The 19,238-nt window shown below is 41.7% G+C and overlaps 1 protein-coding gene and 1 long non-coding RNA gene across 2 annotated transcripts in view; one reads left to right on the top strand and one right to left on the bottom strand.

The window, feature by feature from the left end:
* LOC135255229 (uncharacterized) overlaps positions 1-3,383 on the top strand; it is a 58,844-nt gene extending 55,461 nt beyond the window's left edge. The window contains exon 2 of the long non-coding RNA XR_010330128.1: positions 2,849-3,383. This is a non-coding gene — a long non-coding RNA (uncharacterized LOC135255229). The remainder of the gene's footprint in view (positions 1-2,848) is intronic.
* The window catches only part of LOC135255228 (carbohydrate sulfotransferase 8-like), a 162,298-nt gene that overhangs the window by 44,919 nt on the left and 98,141 nt on the right, over positions 1-19,238 (bottom strand). The window lies entirely within an intron of this gene.

Below are 19,238 nucleotides of genomic sequence, written 5' to 3'. Positions count from 1 at the left end.
CACTGCTGTGGCACAAAACTGCAGTCTGAAATGTGGCATTTTTTTGTGAATGCAAATAAAAGCCAGTTTAAGGAGTAAGCAAAATGAATGCCATCTCAAATCTGAATGATGCAAAAGAAAATTAAGCCTACTCAACGTACAGAACTGACCTCTGCACTAAGCCTTTACACAACAGTCAGCCACTGAACTGCAAGCGTAATGTACATAAAAATTATACCTGTCAAGTTTATGGAACGTGCGGAAAGTGGCGTTCCATGCTAATTTTGGATTGACGAATGTATAACAGGATTATTCGGAAGCCTTTCGCAAGCTCTTTTGCTGATATTAATTAGCATTACCTGAGTGGAGCTTTGCCCAGTGACACAATGCCAGAATCTGCTCATTACACCTTCTGCGAGGAGCACGTTGCCACGGTCAAAGGCCGTTTTATTCCTATAAATGTAGACTAATGAGAAATAAATGAGCATCAGATTAGACATTGTTCCCAATGTGCAAAGTCTAGGCCTCTAAAAATACACGAATGCGCTGTACGTGGCCATGAGTGAACCCAGCCTAATAGACCATTCACAAGTTGGTAAAATCAATTATTTGGCTTCATATTACTTGGAAGGCCACATGGGCATAAGTCACGGTTAATAACCGGATCCTTTATATTCTGGGATGGCTCTCTGTTGTTTTCCAGAGCCTGGCGTCTACAGCCTGTGGTTTCCAGAGTACTCTCTGAGAAGTACAAGAGAACAACAGCTCTTCATGTTTTTGCACAGTGACACGCTAAAACACCCTGTAGCTGACATTTGTGTTATTCGGATAATTAAAACATTGCCACCATGCCATTTTTTTACTTGTTAATCGGCATTCTACAAAGAAATCTGCAATTTATGCTATACTTTCTCATTAGCAATACAATAACTCTCAGAGTTATTTTCAACAATCACTGGAACAGCAGAGAAAGATGATATGTAAAGAAAGGTGGGGAGAAGAGTATAGAAGGAAGCAGTTGTGGGACACACACACACACACACACACACACAATGTCCCTGATGAGCGAGGACTGGCAATTCTTCATGACAATGGTCTGTATTCAGTCCACATTTATCCTGTGACTCACACATAAAACTGGAACTTTTTTGCTGAGCGAGCTCACTGGCCATTTTACGGGTCTTGCCAAACTTTGCACAGGAAAAAAAAACACTTGCAATTGATTGTAAGTCACTGTAAAGGACAACAAGATTTCTACTTGCAGGTTTACTTCTATTATAGCTGCTGACATCATTTTGTAAGTTATAGATATGACCTAGGGGAAAAAGGGGGACTTCCTTACATACCGTTTTCTTTACTGATATTAATATCAACTGCCGGACAGCTTTAATTTACATGCAATGGTCTGTCATCTGCTTTAGGTACAGTATTTACATTATTCTGTGCAAGGATCTATAAAGGAAATTTCTATAAAGTGTAAGTCTTCTCTGTAATACTCACAGTCCTGTTTTTGACAGAGTACTGTTCTAATTAATGCGCTTCACCATTATTCATCTTGGACATCTTGCACTTGAATGAAACAATTGTTTTTTCAATGAAAACAACTCCTCATTATTTGAGTGACGTCGTATTTCCAATGCGAATAGCCTCAGTGCTATCTCAATGAAAGACAGCCACCCAGAGACAGTCAGTGAAGCTCCATTTGGTATGTGGTAGTAACTGAGAGCATGGCATTGGTGTGAAACCCGGGGGAGGAGAAGGGACAGGGACGCTGTATTGTTGCGGTGCCGCTCCCTGCATCATGAATAATGGAACAAGCCTTTGCTGGAAAACCCTCTGGAAAAGCAAAGTCCTGATTTGCTCATCTCCCAAGTGCGTGCAGCACTGTGTTATGCTGAATTAAGCTATTTTTGGAATTTCTTTATAATCTTCAGACATATTCATCAGAGTTGTATTTTCAACAAAGAGAATGTGGATTTAATGAAACAGTAATTAAATATTACAGAAAGCTTTTAAAAGAATATAGCCTAATAAACTGTTATAAAAATCAAGGGAATTGTTATTTTAATCCAGATCTGACCATGAATAGCTTGATCATTTTAAATTCCAAATATTATCAGTGATTCCACAAAGGCTGTGCAATACAAAACACAAAATATGTTCACTACTGATTGTAAAGAATGGATGAATTTCAGAATTGTTAGAATACTGTACTTATCTGTACTGTACTTAGCTTTTGAACATACTGTAATGCGTCTTTTCAAATATAGGCCTACTGTAATGGTCTATTTTTAGATTATGTGCAGTACAATGCAAAATGTAAGCTAATGCATGAACAATGAAAGCTGCAGGTGATTCTGAGGTTAAAAAAGCAGTCATAACTGATTCCATTTGATAAGCGGAAACAAATACAGTTATAGTTATGCCATTCTGATACACCCTAGTTATTCAAGTGGTAGTATCTGGGTCTTCTCTGCTTTTCATATTTAAAGGAGCTTTGGTGTAGAAGTGAATGGGATGAATGGCATAGCGGATCCAGTCTTACACTAATCAGCAGAAAGCGTTTGCTTGTAGGCTGACTGTAACTGGAAACGAGAGAGAGGGAGGGAGGGAGAGCGAAAGAGAGGGAGGGGAGAGAGAGGGTGGGGGGGGGGGGAGCTGTGTTTATTTCTAGAGAGTCGGGAGCCTAATTGGTAAATTGGTGAGATGATTGATCTGGTATTGAGTGCAGACTGCTGTCTGGGCTCCGGAGTGAGCGATGGCTTTAAATAGAAGCCGGGGCAGGGGAGGAGAAACCGGACCTCGAGCGCATCGCTCAGAGCCAGATCTCAGCGCTCCTCTCTCCCCCCCCTCGCTCTCGCTGCCACAGATTACACGCGGCCGCAGCTCAGCCCCGAGACCTCAGGAACGGCGGCCCTGGGCCTCCTCCGGAAGATAAGTGATGTCTTAATGCCGTTCCGCTCGCTGCGCCGCCGAAGCAAGCCCTGCCAGATGTTTCCACCTGCGTAGTGCATCACTGCGAGCGCAGACGCGTTCGGCCCAGCGCGTAGCGGCTGAACGTGATCTTCGTTTTCTTCTGCGGAGCATCTAGGCGCCATTTTATTTCTTACAAATTGTGTGCATTGTCTGCGTATTCCTCCAGTGGCTGTATGCTGTGCTGTGCTGTATATTCTCATGCCGCCATCAATAATTAAAAGGCCGACTATATTGCCACTGTTGCATACAGTATACGTAATGACTGTAATCATGGCTGATGTAATAATCATTCCTACACAAATAATCAAAACAAATGGATCTACTTAATTACCTCTGGCATTAAAAATGTCAGTCTCTCCTAAGAAGTGCAAATTAACGCAATTAAATTAATTAATGTTGTTGGTAAGAGCACATGTTGAATTGTTCAACAGTTGTCTGGCTCATAATTACGTTACGGTGAAAACGCTTCCTTATGTCCTCTTAACCTTTCGTTAGTGTCCTTGTGATGGACAAAATATTGGCCTCAGTAATTGCTCCTTCAAAATACAAGCTATCCAGTATATATTATTTTCAGTATGTGAGTGTTGTCACAGCAAATTAAGGCAATGGCCCTTATTTCAGTACAGCCCACAGGCTTTTCTTTCTCTCCCTGTTTTCAATCCTGTTACCTGGTGCCCTGAACTTCTGATTGCTGGATGTGAGTCATGGATTTACAGTGACATTTAAGGGACATACATATGGGATAAATAGCTGTAATTTTTAAGCAGAATCTGCCAGTCGTAGACAAGGTAAAGTGACACGTAACAGCATCGAGAGGGTTTAAAAAAATATTTATTTATAAACTTATTTATTTTTATAAGTTTGGCACCCAATGTGGGGCTGAACATTTCCAATTCTGTGTCTAATTTGGAATGGCCAATCGTCTGGAACCACTGATGCATTCATGCAGGGACCCCACTGTTGAATTGGGAGAGTGCACATATCCGCGGGTCTCCTCCAAGACACGTGGTGTCACCGGGAGGAATAACCTGAGGAGTAACCTTCGCATATGATTTTAACATGCAGTCCACAGGCATCTGATCGACCAACAGGGATCATGGATCCATAGCTGATTGAACCCTCCCATACCCTGTGCAATTGCACATCGCTCCTTTGGAGCTACCGAGCGCTGGCGTGGGGTGGATTCGATCCGAGACCACGGGGCTCATCCTTGCTCCGCAGCATGGAGCCTTAACCGAATGAGCCGCCCAGCAGCCATTTATATATTTGATTGATTTATTTGATATTTGACTGCACATTCTATTGCACATTAATTTTTAAACCGCCACCAAATCAGCAGGGGGTGTATTTCAAGGACGCACCTATTCCAGTGGTCAGGTTCAGGGTATTCTGTACCCTCTGCTAGCACTGTAGCGTTCTTGGATCTGAGGTGACATTGACATTAGAGGTTATTTCTCTCTGGTGAAATGTATAGTACATCAATGAGATGGTCATAAGGAAGCACACACTGATCCAGCACAAGTTGCTTCACACACATGTTGCATGATGCTTGTGAGGTGGCCTTGCCTTGTGAATTACTAGGACACTTTCAAAGTTAAAACATGAAACACATATGCATCTAAGGATTATTAAGGCTAATTAACAACCCCTTTTCTTCCCAGGTATCCAACAGAGACACACACACACACATCTGCATGTTGGAGAAATAGCGATTTGTCAGATCAGGCAACGTTTTTCCAACCTTCTGTCATCCAGTTTTGGTGATCGCACGCCCACTGTAGCCTCATCTTCCTGTTCTTAGCTGACAGGAGTGGAACCCAGTGTGGTTTTTTTTGCTGCTGTAGCCCATCTGCTTCAGGGTTTGACATCTTATGCATTCAGAGATGCCCTTCTGCACACCACTGTTGTACAAAAGCTATTATTTCACCATTTGTGGCCTTTCTATTAGCTTGAACAAATCTGCCCATTCTCCTCAGACCTCTCTCATTAACAAGGCGTTTTTGTCCACAGAACTGCTGCTCACCGGATGTGTTCTGTAAACTCTACAGACTGCAGTGCGTAAAAATTAATTAAGCATGCATCAGAAGTTTCTTTTAACCATTTCCTGGATGTCACTGGTATGGAGTGCTCTCTACAAAAGGTGAAGCACATGTTCCCCTTTTTTGCAACACACAGAACATTGCCTGCTTGTTCCCAGGGAGACGGAGAAAAGAAACGATCTGTCTAATATTAAGGAGGGGTGGAGTGCTGTCCCCTTTTCCATTTGCTGTTATTTCTGGCTTCCTTTAGCATATGGAGTTCTACTTCCTGGCGCTGAGACTCCCCTCTTACTGTACCAACTGCGGTTATTAATTCTCGCCGGTTTAATCCGTTTCCTGAATCGAGTGAGGAGCGGCATGATGTATGAAGCAGACTTCAGGCTTAAAAACGCACCGCTGATTCAGGAGAAAGGGACCTGCCGCTTTTTCATTCGCGAGATCCATTGTGTTTTAAGTACCACATGGAGGCTGACTGTAATACGGCAGGGAAATTCTGTTTTGTTGGTTTGTCCATCGCTGCAATTACCCGTTACTAGTTTATGCATTACCTGTTACTAGTTTAAATGATAAAGTAACTTGGGTGGAAAAAAAAAATCAGGCAAAGGTATATTCTCAGTGGTATGTCCTTATAAGGACTTTAGCTAACTGAAACTGGAGAGCGCAGTGAAATACAGATCACGTTTGAAGTCACACGGAGACAGGAAGCTGTTAACAGGAAGATGTCCACTGGATGGAGCAATAAAGCTTGTTCACCTGTGCAAAATGTCACTGACACTTGTGATTTATAGATAAAACGTGTGAATACCAGTTGTTTGAATCTTTAATGTGTACAAGCAATATATAAATCATCCCCTCTCACATTTTTCAATTTAAGTTGAAGATCAAATGATGAAATCTAAGCCAATTTTATAAATTAGGCCCCTAATCACTTTGGCTAAGCATCTGAGAGCAAAAAAAAGAAAACTTTTTGAGGCAGTATAAGTCTATACAGTATAATCTCAAAAAGTATTTTTTGAAAGTGATGCACAGTACTAGGGGTCTTATTGATCTATCATGTAAACTCAATTAGTTTTCTAAATGTGAAAGTACATATTTCTTCTGAGGGTGGTGTTTCATTAAATGAAAATACAATATTTCCTGTTATTCTAATTCTCTGTGAATAAGTAAACTCTGGATATGGAAATTTTTTAAAATATCTTTATGGATGAATTCAGGAATAATTTAGCAGAGCTATACAGTCTTATGGAATGTCTGCTACTGATTTGGACTGCCCCATTGGAGTTTTTGTTCATTTCTAACGCTAATAGAACACTGCAGTTGAAATGCTTCCAATGAAATTAGCTTTATCTACTACATACGTGTGTCCTTAAAAATATCGTTTTCATAAACTGACAGCCTCTATAGAAATAGCACTGGTGTGTATTGATTGAATTTGAAGAAAACCCCATTTCAAATTGTTTATTTGCCGTGTTTGCTGAAGCGATCATTAAAAGTTTTCAGAAGAAATAAACCAGAATTTTTATCACAAATTTTTTTTTTTTTTTACGCACAGGTTTATTTTTGAAATGTTCAATGACATTGCCAATAAGTGCAGTGTTTCACTCTACTGAAGTGGAATAAGAAGATTCTAATTTAATAATCCTGTAATTGTACAGCACGTGTCTTATTAATAGCGTAATTGTGTAAATTGCACCACACGGGGAACCAATTCTGAGAGGCAAATCTTCACTACTAAGGGGTCGAATAGCAGCACTTTGACAAGCATGATAATGGCCGATCTTGCGTTTTGAGGGACTAGCTCATATTGTGTATCAAAGAGAGTGAGATATCAGAGTGCTGTGATTTTTTTCACAGACCTTGGGGAATAGCTATTGAAATGCTATGTGCCTGGTTCCAGCTGTGTCCTCTGCTGTACTGACTGCACAGCTCGGCTCGTGGGGTTTGCAGAGAGAAGTGAAAAGGAGGCCATATGTACATGTTTGTATTATCGGGAATGGACAGTAGATGTTGCAGCAACTGTAACAGACCTACAACTACAATTGGGTATTCCAGTATAGGAAATAATGACAATTGATTAAAAATTCAAAAGAAAGAAATGGACCACCACTGACTGAGATGTCGTTACAATTAAAGCTCATCTGTAGAAACCCCTCTGCCTCTGTAGAGGCCACTCAGCATCTATAGATACCATGTGGCATCTGTAGATGCCTCTCTGTACCTATAGATACCATGTTTGCATCTGTAGATGCCTCTCTGTACCTATAGATACCATGTTTGCATCTGTAGTGCACTCTGTACTCTAGATACCATGTGGCATCTGTAGATATCACTCTGTATCTCTAGATACCATGTGGCATCTGTAGATATCACTCTGTATCTCTAGATACCATGTGGCATCTGTAGATACCACTCTGTATCTGTAGATATCAGTCTGCACCTATAGATACCACTCTGCATTTATAGATAGCACCTGCATCTATAGATGCCACCTTGTACCTGTAGTTACCACTCTGTATCTGTAGATAACGTGGCATCTGCAGATGCCACTGTAGATACCAGGTGATATGCTATGCCAGGTCCCATCTTGAGGGTCTCTGCCAAAAGGACAGATGGTGCCCATGGTGGCTTTACCATGCAATTCAGCAGCATCATTACTACGCTCAAGGAGCTCTGAGAGAAGGTTGGCTCATTGATAAGTATGATGTAACCAGTCCCGGAAATGTTCCATTGTTCTCAGTTGAAGAAAATCAAGCACCCTGCCAGCTGTTCATTAGTGATGGGGGAGGGGGGTTGTCACCCTTCAAAGCCTTTTTAATGGCCCTTCAGGTTAAAATATCAGGTTCTCCAAGAGATGTTTTCAGAGTGCTCATGCTCCACACAGTCTATGGAGTGCTCATTAGTACTTGCTAAAGGGTCAGTGGCCCTGAAATGCCTAATCTCATTTTTAGACATGTTTATGAGGGCAAGTTGACAAATAGCAACCCTCTTTTCTCTCTGCAGTCCTCTAGCTGAGCTGCACAGTCATTATGTCAGATGAGGACACCTCTTGGTCTTTGGCATAAGCAGAATGCATGTGCCTGGTAGATCAAATGATTCCCTCCTGTGCTAGGAGGCAGTGACAACTCTGCTGACAAAAAATTCTCCCACTTTGGCTGATGTTAGGGATAATTATTCGAGTCCCTGTGGGGCTGCTTTTCACAGTCAATAATGGTCGCTGGTCAGAATCAGAATCAGACTGTAGGTGTGGTCACTACCAGTACCTTAGCATGCGGTACTCAACAGATCCCCAGAAGGCTCACTTGTGTACAGTCCTTTGAAGGTATACAAGATCATGATTGCTAGTGTTTTTCACAGCATTAGGGTCCTCTGCAGCTCAGTGACTCAAATGTAAGAAGGAGAACCTGTTCACTGATGCCCACCAATGACGAGGGCTTGATATCATATGACTACAATGTGAAAGAAGCAAGTTGTAGTCATAGAGTTCAAAGTCATATTTTCATATACCAGAGTGCAAGATGGACCTTTCATCTTACAAAATGTCAGCTTTCATCTTTTTTGATGTTTAATTGGCTACACTGCAGAGAAGTGTTTTAACCTTATCTATTATCTAGATAGGTTTTAACCTATCTTTATCTAGTTTTGATCCAAAAATATTTGATTAAAGTTCTTTTGATTTGGTTATAACTTCACCGCACCAATGCTTCTATTAAGCAGATTTAACCGTAACCTTGTTTAGGACAAAGATGTGCGACTATCATGTTGGTACCACCTTGCGTTTGCAGAACAGCAATCGGTCAGCAGTGTTGCAACATGGTTTGAGTTGAGTTGGCTAATGAGCAGGACAGCCTTCCTACAGCCCAGAGCTCAATGTACTTACACCTGCTCTGCCAGCTGTGGAGCATCCACCTGCTTCATCAGCAGGGAAAAAAAAAAATAAACCAGCTGTTGTCATATCACGCAACTTTTTAAAAGAAGCATGGTGGGGTTTGATCGATGGTGACGGATGCTCAGAAAGTATACGGTATAATTGTGATCGATCAGAAAATAAATGAAATCCTTTTACAGGGGCAACTATCTAGAGTTTGCCTCTCTGCCAATGTCAGTGAACAAATGCTTTTTTTTCCCAGTAGCAGCAGAAATGTTTTATCTCCGATATTTCTGACACATTAGTTGATTATTTATCTTAGCACCGGTTTAATTGTCTCTTCTGCACTCAATGCACCTTTATTAATGCACTCTCCGTGTCTTGCCGTCAACAAGAGAGTTGAAAAAAAGCACTTACTTTTGCTATGTAGTGAAAATCATTATGTGTACCCAAAGTTTCACAAAGTTCGCTAGTTTCACAAGGGGAAGATGTTTCAAACAATGCTTGGAGAAGGATGAAAACAGTGGATTTTTATGTTTCGACTGCCCCTGCCCATACCCCCACCCAGTAAAAACTTACAAGGAGTTGCGTCATTTTGAAAAGATTTTTAAGGCTTTTGGTTTTCACAAAGTGGCATTTCTCTTTCCTAGACTAAAGCATGGTTTCTGTTTGTTATGGACATTTAATATGGTACACGGCAGCCTTGTGGTCTGGGAGGCAGATTGCGTGCAGTGACACGGGCGTTAGGCTGAGAGTATACTAGATTCGAACAAAAATAATAGTAGATGCATGTGCGTGCTTTGTGCATGTGTGAAACAGGCATCATTGGCTTCAGAAATCACTCGCACTAAATTACACAAAAAATCTCCCCTTAATGAATCAGATGTCATAAATTATCTATCAATGTATTCCAACAATTATGAGTTCTACTAAACTTCTGTTGTGTCCCTCAGAGTACAAGCCAGCTCAGTGTCACTGAATTTCAGAAAGAGATGCTTAGCTCTTTGTAATTGCTGAGAGAGGGCTTATTTGTGGCTTACATAGGGGTTTTTCCAAAAGCTTCTTAATAAGGCATTTGACTGCACATACGAATAATAATTTGCAGATTCATGTTTTATCAGTAAATTAGCCTTGAGGGACATGACCCTCTTATTTCCATAAGCAAGTTCATTTACAGGATAGAGACAGCACTATGGTTGTGCTAGGCACTTATTCCTCAAAAGCTGAATATCTACCCAATGTTTTAAAGACATGTTTAATGAAATGCTGAGTGACATTAAGGGCTTTTGGGTCAAGTGGTGTAGGGTTGCTTCCTCAGCTATAACAAAGATATCAGCAACGAATCACTTGCTTGCAGCTGGTTTAGTCTTCTGTTTCTAGGCCTTCTTCATCAGCTGTGTCATTTGTCCTTAGTCAGACATAGTTAGTCTTTGTGATGCTGATTTTCCTAGAACCTGGGTTTTCAGTTGTGGGTCTGAGGACCCCTGGGGGCCCTTGAAGGTACTGTAGGGGGTCCCGGGGGAGATTTGATATGTATTGACTATATATAGATTTGGAAAATATTTCAAAATATAAAACATTTTTTAAAAAATATTACCCTTTTTAACTTATGATAGGGGCCCCCTGGATGCCTGGGTGGGGGTCTCTGGATCTGAAAAGGTTGAAAATCCCTGCTCTAGAATCTTTCAGTGTTGAGGAAAAACATGTACTTTTAATTAAGATTCAAATGTATGGACAAATGTTAATTCAGTCCAGGTCTGTATGAATGTACAAGTACTTTTCATTCTTTTGAGCTGGGTATATACCTCAGCAATGTGCAATTCTATTTCCCTGCATGAATATCTCATATGGGCTCCTTCATATTATCTAAACTGAATTTTTATTCAAGTAATTTACACAAGCTTAAATTTCTGCATAGATACAGAAAGCATTATCCCCTGTCCACAGCTGGGAATGCAGTTGTACTAAAACATAATAGAAAGCACTGTTTTTATTATATTGTCATTTTGTTTTCTTAGTTTTCATGTCATGTAGATGAGAAAATAAATTTTGCTTTAATTAGTTTTATATCTTGTACATATGGACAGAATATTGTTGTGAGTGACACTCATTAGTGGCTGCTACAGAGTTGCAGCTGCACTAGACTCTCACATAAAGTGGTTGTGTTGTATCAGAAACTTACTCCAGTTGTTGCTGCTTACAAACTGTCTGATAAAATGTGTTGGTTCTGAAAGTATATTTCTTATTGAAAAGATAGGAATCACAGTTAATAGGTAGACTTAGCAAATATTCGTAGCTTTATGCATTTACTAATTAGGGCACCATCGTCTGGCTTTGATTCTCTTATGCATAATGACTGCCTGACAGGCTCTGGCAAGGATATCTAAATGATAATACTTGAAAATATATCAGATCATTGCATGACTGCAATTACTTCCATGCATTAATGTGTGCATAATCCAAAAAAAACCAAACATTTTAGTGTATATACATTTTCGCAAGGGATGAAAAGATGGTTTGTAATGACCATTAGTAGAGATCACTTGACGGTTTTTGTTCAGTAGATATGACTAGACGTGGTCCAGAATAGCAGCTGCAGAACTCTACTATTAATTGTGGAAGTCACTGTAATGCCTTTTGGCATGGTCATACTGCATAATTCATAAATCAGCACTGCATACTTCGCTGTGGAAAACTAATACAATTATCAATGTTCCTAAAGCTTGTGGAAATTGAGTGAATTAATTGATTCTTTTAATGAGCCCACATCTGAAGTCGCGCCGAGCCTGGTTCAAACAAGATAAGGTTCTTTAATGGCCGGGATAGTTTGACTTTCCTCTTAATGACTCCAAAGGTCTAAAAAGCTCATTTAGTCCGCCGCGTCGGCGAGGGCAAATATTTGACGGGAACGTGGGTGAGGTGGGGGGGGGGGGATTACAAGTGAGGAGGCGGTGGGGTGGGGGTGGGGGGGGGGGGTGGGGATGAAGAAGGCAGACAAATAAAACATGACTGAAGCGGGTGCGTGGGATTGGGTGGACGGACTTCAAGGCCGCTGCTGCCGCCGCTGCCGCCGCAGGCCCCGGCGTCAGAGAACGCTCCATGCTCGGGGGGCCCCGGCCCGCGGTTTGCGAGGTAATGATCACAGAGCGCTCTCTCGCTGGGGTCCTCTGGTCTGGCGTCGCTAATTAGGCAGCTCTGTTAGCCTGTGAGCCAGCTCCTCATCACACCCGCCAGCCGTTATCCTGTGTAGGAGGGGACTGAATATAGAACCAGGAATAATCAACGCCGTAAAACCAGAAAAGAACGCTGCAAAACATGATCTTATTGCTCGAGCTCCTGTCATTTAAAATTCTGACCTAACGCTCTACTGCAACAAAACTTGGTGTGGTATTCAGTTATGTTTTTATAATGCCATTGTACTAGTACTACAGTAATTAGTATGCCATCCACCAAGTTATGGCTCGGCTGGGCATGCCCCATATACAGTACAATGTAGCAGCATTCCAAAAAGTTTGCTGAAACACCTTAAAAAAAATCATTTTACATTTTTGCTTCATGATATTAAGCCAGCTCATGCCCATATACTGTAGAGACAGATCATGTTGCATCATTTCCTTTATGCTGTCCACCAATATATAGTACCTGTGGTTTATTTAACTGAACTGACAGCGGGAATAAATAGTGTATGGCCTACAGGTCAGGCAACTTACTCTTCTTTAAACCATATCTTGAGGATATGTGAACTTTTGAAGCCGGTAATGCAGTTTGCAAAGACGGGAAGATTGTTATCTGTGTGCCCCAGCTGTGGACTGATATTTGTACTGTTGCAGCAAACTTAATTTTACGTTTTATGAGGACAACATTTTTTCCTGTGATGCTCCGAGATGGGTTTTGCAGGTGGAACAAATCTGGAGTCTGTCAGCAAACCGGGAGCATTAGGCAGTTGAGTTCAAGGTAAATTTCAAACTGATACTAAGATTACTTTTTATACGGTTATTAAGCCTGGAAACTATACCGGAGCTTGTAGTTGAAGCAAAAAAAGAGAAAGCAAAAAACTCTCTAGTACTTTGTCAGCTTGAAGAAAATGGTTGACAAAGTACTGGAGAGTGCTGACAATAGGGAAAATGACTAACCTAGACAGACTGAATGGCTTGTACTTGTCATCCAACATTCTTACGTTATAATGTCTGGAAAAAGGAACCTTTTCAAATGAGCTACTGTGCTGCCATCAATTGTAATTTTCTCGAAATGAAAAAGAAAATGGGGAAAAAAAGGAACATTTTTCCTGCGGGAAGATTAAGATGAGTCCTCACGTAGGGAGAATATTTCTAGGTCTGACCCAGAGAAAGCAGCATTAGTCCTGAGCCTGACCTTGGTACATTTCTGCCAGTCGTGGGATACCACCACAGTGCTTTGCGGAGACAGGCTCCTGGTATGAGTCCCAATTAACGAGGAAGACCGCTGTTCTTCGAGGTACTGACGATGGCAGGAGATGACATGAGGTACTGACGCGCAAGACAACGACGGCGCAAAGAGACGGCGGCCGCCAATACGTGCGGGCATCTCGACAGAACCGCTCCCTCGCCAACCAAAGTTTGAGTTAATGACGGCATTAAGCATGACGCTAAGTGCATTGGTAATGGCTGCCGGCGAATGCCGGCACCCTCCCATGGGTTGTGATGAGACGCTGGAGTACAGAGCAGAGGGCATCTGGCCGTGGTTCAGGGGTAGCGGGGGCGAGCTTAGCTCATGAGCCGGTGTGTTCGTAGCCAGCCACTGTGGCGCACAAGTCCTGATACCCTCTGATACCTCCACGCCGTGCGGCTGGTGCTCACGGTCTGCATCGCTGGTTTAAAAGTCACTGCTCATCTGTGCGACTGACTCCCTGAAACTATGCAGTCTCTCCTCACATGAAATATGTGCATACATTGTAAGGGAAAAATTCACCCCAAAACTACAAAATTAGTTTTACTATCTACAGCCAATAATACGAACTCCCAGGACGCGATACATACGATACGCTGATGACCAGATATTGGTTTGACAAATTACTCCTGGTAAAACCATAACGGCAATCATAACAAATTTTCTCTAACTTTTGTACCTTTTGACTTCCCTTTATTAACACATTGTTGATACTTTATGACTTATACATAGAATGGTCACATCCATGAAAGAGCAACATTTTCCTATAACTGAGGTTACTTTAGTACACCACTCCATTCACTATAGTGATATTCTGATCTGATACAAGTCTGATCTGGTTAGACTGGTCTCTGATCAGAGTATGATGTGTCCCTTTCCAGTACTTATTAAGCTTTTCATAGACAAAATGTATTAATGTTGTTTCTCAACCAGTTCATAACACCATGCTGGTGTGTATCCCTGACGTATCAGAATGACATTTTGTAAAGAGAGATGGTGAGGCCGTGAATGTCAAATAAAAGAAAGAAAATCATGCTCCTAATACTATAGCAATGAAGGAATGATGTTACGTATGCTGACACCAAATGCCATATTAGACCTATCATATTATTTCATCTTTTGAATAGCAAACTAAGATATATAGGAGTGATAACCATGTACATGAAAAACAATTGAATGCATTTTATGTTTAATTCATAGCCACATTGATGCCATCATACTTTGCACAAGCTCACACTTTGCACACGCATGATTTTATGCTGTATAAAAAATGACGCAATTACAGAGTGACTTATGGTAATTTTTGAACCAAGCAGACATATTTATTGTATAATATATACAATATATTGTCAGTCTGGTTTTCTGCCTTCAGCCTCTTTTTGAACAAGTGAAATAGCCGCTCAATGGGATTCAGATCTGGTGATTTACTTGGCCCGTTAAATTTTCATTCTTCCTTTCCAATTAACTCCTTCAGTATGTTAAACATGCAGTGTCATTTTAGGTCACAGCCCTGTTGCATTATGAACCGCCACTCAGGTCTGGTAGGGTTTTTAAATGTAATTTTCATCTGTGTATCTTTCGTCTGTCTACTTCAATATGTCGTCATATATTGTATAATTGCTTGCACGTTGTCGAATGTGTTTTTTTTCCTGCAAGCAGTAGAATAGCATGGAATTTCACTGAGAAGTTCTTCATCTCCCCAAACATAAATCCAGAGAACATTCATTCATACGTTTGCCTGAAATCTAGAGATGGGGCTGATTTGCTATTTGCTGTACAGTGACCTTTGATGGGCATAAAAGGGAGGCTTCGGGAGTTCTTACACCAAACGAAGTCTGAAGTGGTCAAATATATGTCCACATCAACACGGGGACTACTTTCGGGCTCTTTGTCCAATACGCTTTGCTCTCGTTCTGCTCCACTGCACATAAGAGCTCAGCAGTCACAGCAGAGGAGAGCACCATTTCACTTTCCCATTTGAATCACGTAGGGAAACCCTCAGGCGGCTAAGCAGAAATGTCACCTGTTCAAAGGGTGCCTCATGATCACAGAGAGATAATTTTTCCAGCATCTTCCCTCCTCAGGTTTTAGTTTCTTACGAGGGGCAAGAAGGATGTTTACAATAGATATTTATGAGCGGAGATCGCCTTGCCATTCTTTATGATAACGTCCCCTCAGTTGTTTTTCAATGGCATGGCAGCCCCAGGTGGTTGAGTAAAGAAAATAAAATTGTGCTTACCTGTTGGGTGCACACGGGATATGGTGATTGGCCATCACAAATTGTGTGTGGGCAGGGGGGGGGGGTGAGGGGGTGACAGAAAGAGAAAAATGTGTTACTGTGAGTTGCATTTTGGATTTCCTTAAGTGTGCGTGTGTGTGTGTGCACATGCGTGCCTAAAGGCCAACTTGACCCATTGGGAGAATATTGTGATGCCCATGGTAATATTTACGTGTTCTAAAAACATTGTATCCCTACTTCAATATCTGTTCTAGATGAAGGAATAATTTGAAATGAAATTAGAAAATATCAGGCTATAACCCCTGCATTTATTTTGGCGTTGAGGATTTTTTGCAGGTTGCCATGTGGAATCCTCAAAAAATATCCTCAACACCAAAAGAAATGCAGGGGTTATAGGCTGATATCATTCCAAATTCATTTAATCATTCTCCAATATTCTATTCCATGATGCCTATATGATTATTTTCTGTTGTCTTTATTGTATAGCCATTTAATAATACATGTCGATTTGTAGAGTTGATACCTTTCTGTATCATATTATTGTTTAGGTCCTCATAACCACACTGAGTGCACTTAGTGATAATCATTGTTTCTTCAGTTAACAAAAGGAATTCGTTTTCAACGTTGTTTTACTTAGTGCTTTGTAGGAGCCTTGCCTCACATTAAAGCATAGTTCTGCTTTATTTAATTAGCGTCTTGAATCTAGCGAAGGCACTTTTAAATTCACGTTTGACCAAATTCGGATATCTCAAACAAAAAGTGTGGTGTTTGCACCAGCCTGCAGCGAGTGCGATGAAAGTCCATAGCGCCCGCTGAAGTCTGGTCTGAGCTCGGAGAGCGTCCGACCTGAGTATGGTCTGAGCTGGAGGAGCGGTCCCGAGCCTGAGCATTCTGGAGCTCCGAGTGAATCATTGTCTGTCTTCCGTTAGCACTAGATCAATGGGTCATTGCTCGTACGTCCCGAGCCTGAGGTTGTACATGGCCTGACTTGGGGAGAGCTTCCTCCGACCATGTTGAGCTTGGAAAAGCATACAAGTTCCTGCTTTATTTAAAATTTAAGACGGTCTTTGGCAATCTGAGCCCGGAAGGCACATTTTTAAATTCACGGTTTTTGACCAAGACAGCTTTCCCTGGGAATTATCTCCTCAAAAAACAAAACCAAAAGGTGGTTGGTTTGACACGAGAGCGGTCCCGGAGCCTGAGAGTCATGGGGTCTGAGCTCGGGGAAGAGAGCGGTCCCGGAGCCTGAGGGTCATGGGGTCTGAGCTCGGGGAAGAGAGCGGTCCCGGAGCCTGAGAGTCATGGGGTCTGAGCTCGGGGAAGAGAGCGGTCCCGGAGCTGGATTCTCTCCTGCAGCGGTTTTCGTCTCTGCGCTCGCGTATCCGCTCTTCTGTACCCTTTCATTGGCCCTTTGCTCCTTTCCCCTCTCCCCGCCGCCCCCTCCGGCGTTCAGCCCTCGGACCTGTGCCGGAGGTGCCTCTCGGGCCGGCCCTCGTGGTCAGTTCAGCCGCTTGGTAAATTGAACCAGCCCCACTGCAGACTAAGCGATTCAACCCCAGCCGAATGACGCTCATGGATATTTGCACAGCCTTATGCAACTTGTGCTTAAAGGTTAAGCCCGCTTGTGTTATGAAGGAAGCCAATTTAATAAAATAGTAATATAATATATATATATATATATATATGTGTGTGTGTACATATACATGCATACACGTGCACACACACACACACACTCACACACATATAGTAGCATGCTCTCCATAGGTATGGGGACAAGGCATCAAATGAATCCGTTTCAGCTGTATTGGCTACTCAAGAAAGATGGTGCATTTTTACACATCCACGTTTTACCATTACAGCCTCTGTCATTTTAGATGATCACAAGAATTTGGAACAAATGACTTGGCAGCTGTGTCTAAATTGCCAAAATGCTTCATATTGCATCATTCTGGCACAGACAAAAGGTCTTTGAACGTCTAGACTTGGTTGTTTTGAAACTACCTTTGGAGTCTTCCACTTGAAAAAAAACAAAACAAACTGAAGACCAGAGGAGAGTCTTTAATGGAAAAGAAGGCAATTTTAAAGATGAGAGGAACGACAATGACCAACAGAGAAAGCTGTGAGACTCTGGGCATTGCTAAATCAACAATGTGGAATTTCCCAAAGAAAAGGTGCCCATTTGCGGAAGAACAGGTCCTTCAAAAAAAGTGCAGTGGATGACAGGAAATTTGTTCTAAGTGTAAGGAAAAACCGCAACATCTGTTAGGGGAATAAAAATGAACTGCAGTGTGGGGTTGCAAATATCGAATGGACAAATCCCCAGAAGTCTTCAGTAGGAAAAATACAGAGGCTACACTGCAAGGTCTAAGCCCGTCAGCAAAATGAACAGACAGGCTCGGCTGCAATATGCAAAGAAATGCCAGGATGAGCCATAAAAGCCTAGAACAAGCTATTATGGACAGATGACACAAAACAAATATTATCAAAGTGAAGGGAAGGTTAATGAGCACACCACTTCATAGTGGAGGGGGTATCTTGCCTTGGACATGAATGGCTGTTTCTGGAAGAGGCTCAATGGTCAATAATGATGACATATTGAAGTAGAGAGATGAAAGACACACAGATGAAAATTACATTTAAAAACCCTACCAGACTTGAGTGGCGGTTCATAATGCAACAGGGCTGTGACCTAAAATGACACTGCATGTTTAACATACTGAAGGAGTTAATTGGAAAGGAAGAATGAAAATTTAACGGGCCGAGTAAATCACCAGATCTGAATCCCACTGGGCAGCTATTTCACTTGTTCAAAAAGAGGCTGAAGGCAGAAAACCAGACTGACAAGCAAAGACTTAAATAGGCTGCAGTTAAAGCCTATGCAAAGCAAGTGAAGAAACAGAGAGTCTGGTGTCATGAACATTTATGCGTATAACACTTTAACCAATACTGCCTTTACTTATTTTACTAACTTTAATTGTCTCAGTAGTTATGGTCCCGTTTACCAGTGGGTAGCACACAAAATATGGTTTTGTGGAAGAATGATTTATTATGTTCGCAAAAGAAAAATACCTAGAAATCAAAGATGGCCTTTTGAACTTTTCACTCATCGTATCTGAATTTCATTTCTTGTGTACACAACAGAATAACACCAATTTATGCCCTTTCCCTCCCAACGCTTACATAGGATGCTGTACATATATATGTGTATAATGTATGTGTAAGTATAAATGTCATATTTTTTTCCTTTCTCATTTTTTAAAATCACAAATTTTGAACCGACAGTTGTGTCACAGGCAACCAAGTGAGGAGCACTGGAGCTGAAGCACGCATGCTTCTCCAATGTCCTTTGCTGCTATTGGCTTGGCTCCAACGAAAATGTCTCTATAGACAACTATAGGCCACATGGCACTACGGCCAGTGGTAATTGGAGGAGAGGTGCTTCTCGCTCTGTTGTCTAGCCTGAGGGCTCCTCCTGGCACTGATGCAGCGGTAACCCCAGGAACATGAACAATTCAACCGGAGCCTCCCTCCCAGCAGTGGAACAAATCATGCTTAACTGCTGTGGGCTCTGCTTGGCCATAGATGGCCAATGGCATAACCCAGATGTGAAGCACGCTTTATGACTTTATCCGTCTCAAACCCCTAGACCAGTTAAAGCACAAGTCATGGTATGACAGACAAAGCCATCACCCTTAGTTTCATGATACAAATCAAT

The sequence above is a fragment of the Anguilla rostrata genome, chromosome 5 (assembly GCF_018555375.3).
Source record: "Anguilla rostrata isolate EN2019 chromosome 5, ASM1855537v3, whole genome shotgun sequence".
Classification (NCBI taxonomy): domain Eukaryota; kingdom Metazoa; phylum Chordata; class Actinopteri; order Anguilliformes; family Anguillidae; genus Anguilla; species Anguilla rostrata.
Note: the sequence above shows the minus strand (reverse complement) of the source record. Positions and strands in the feature narration are given on the sequence as shown.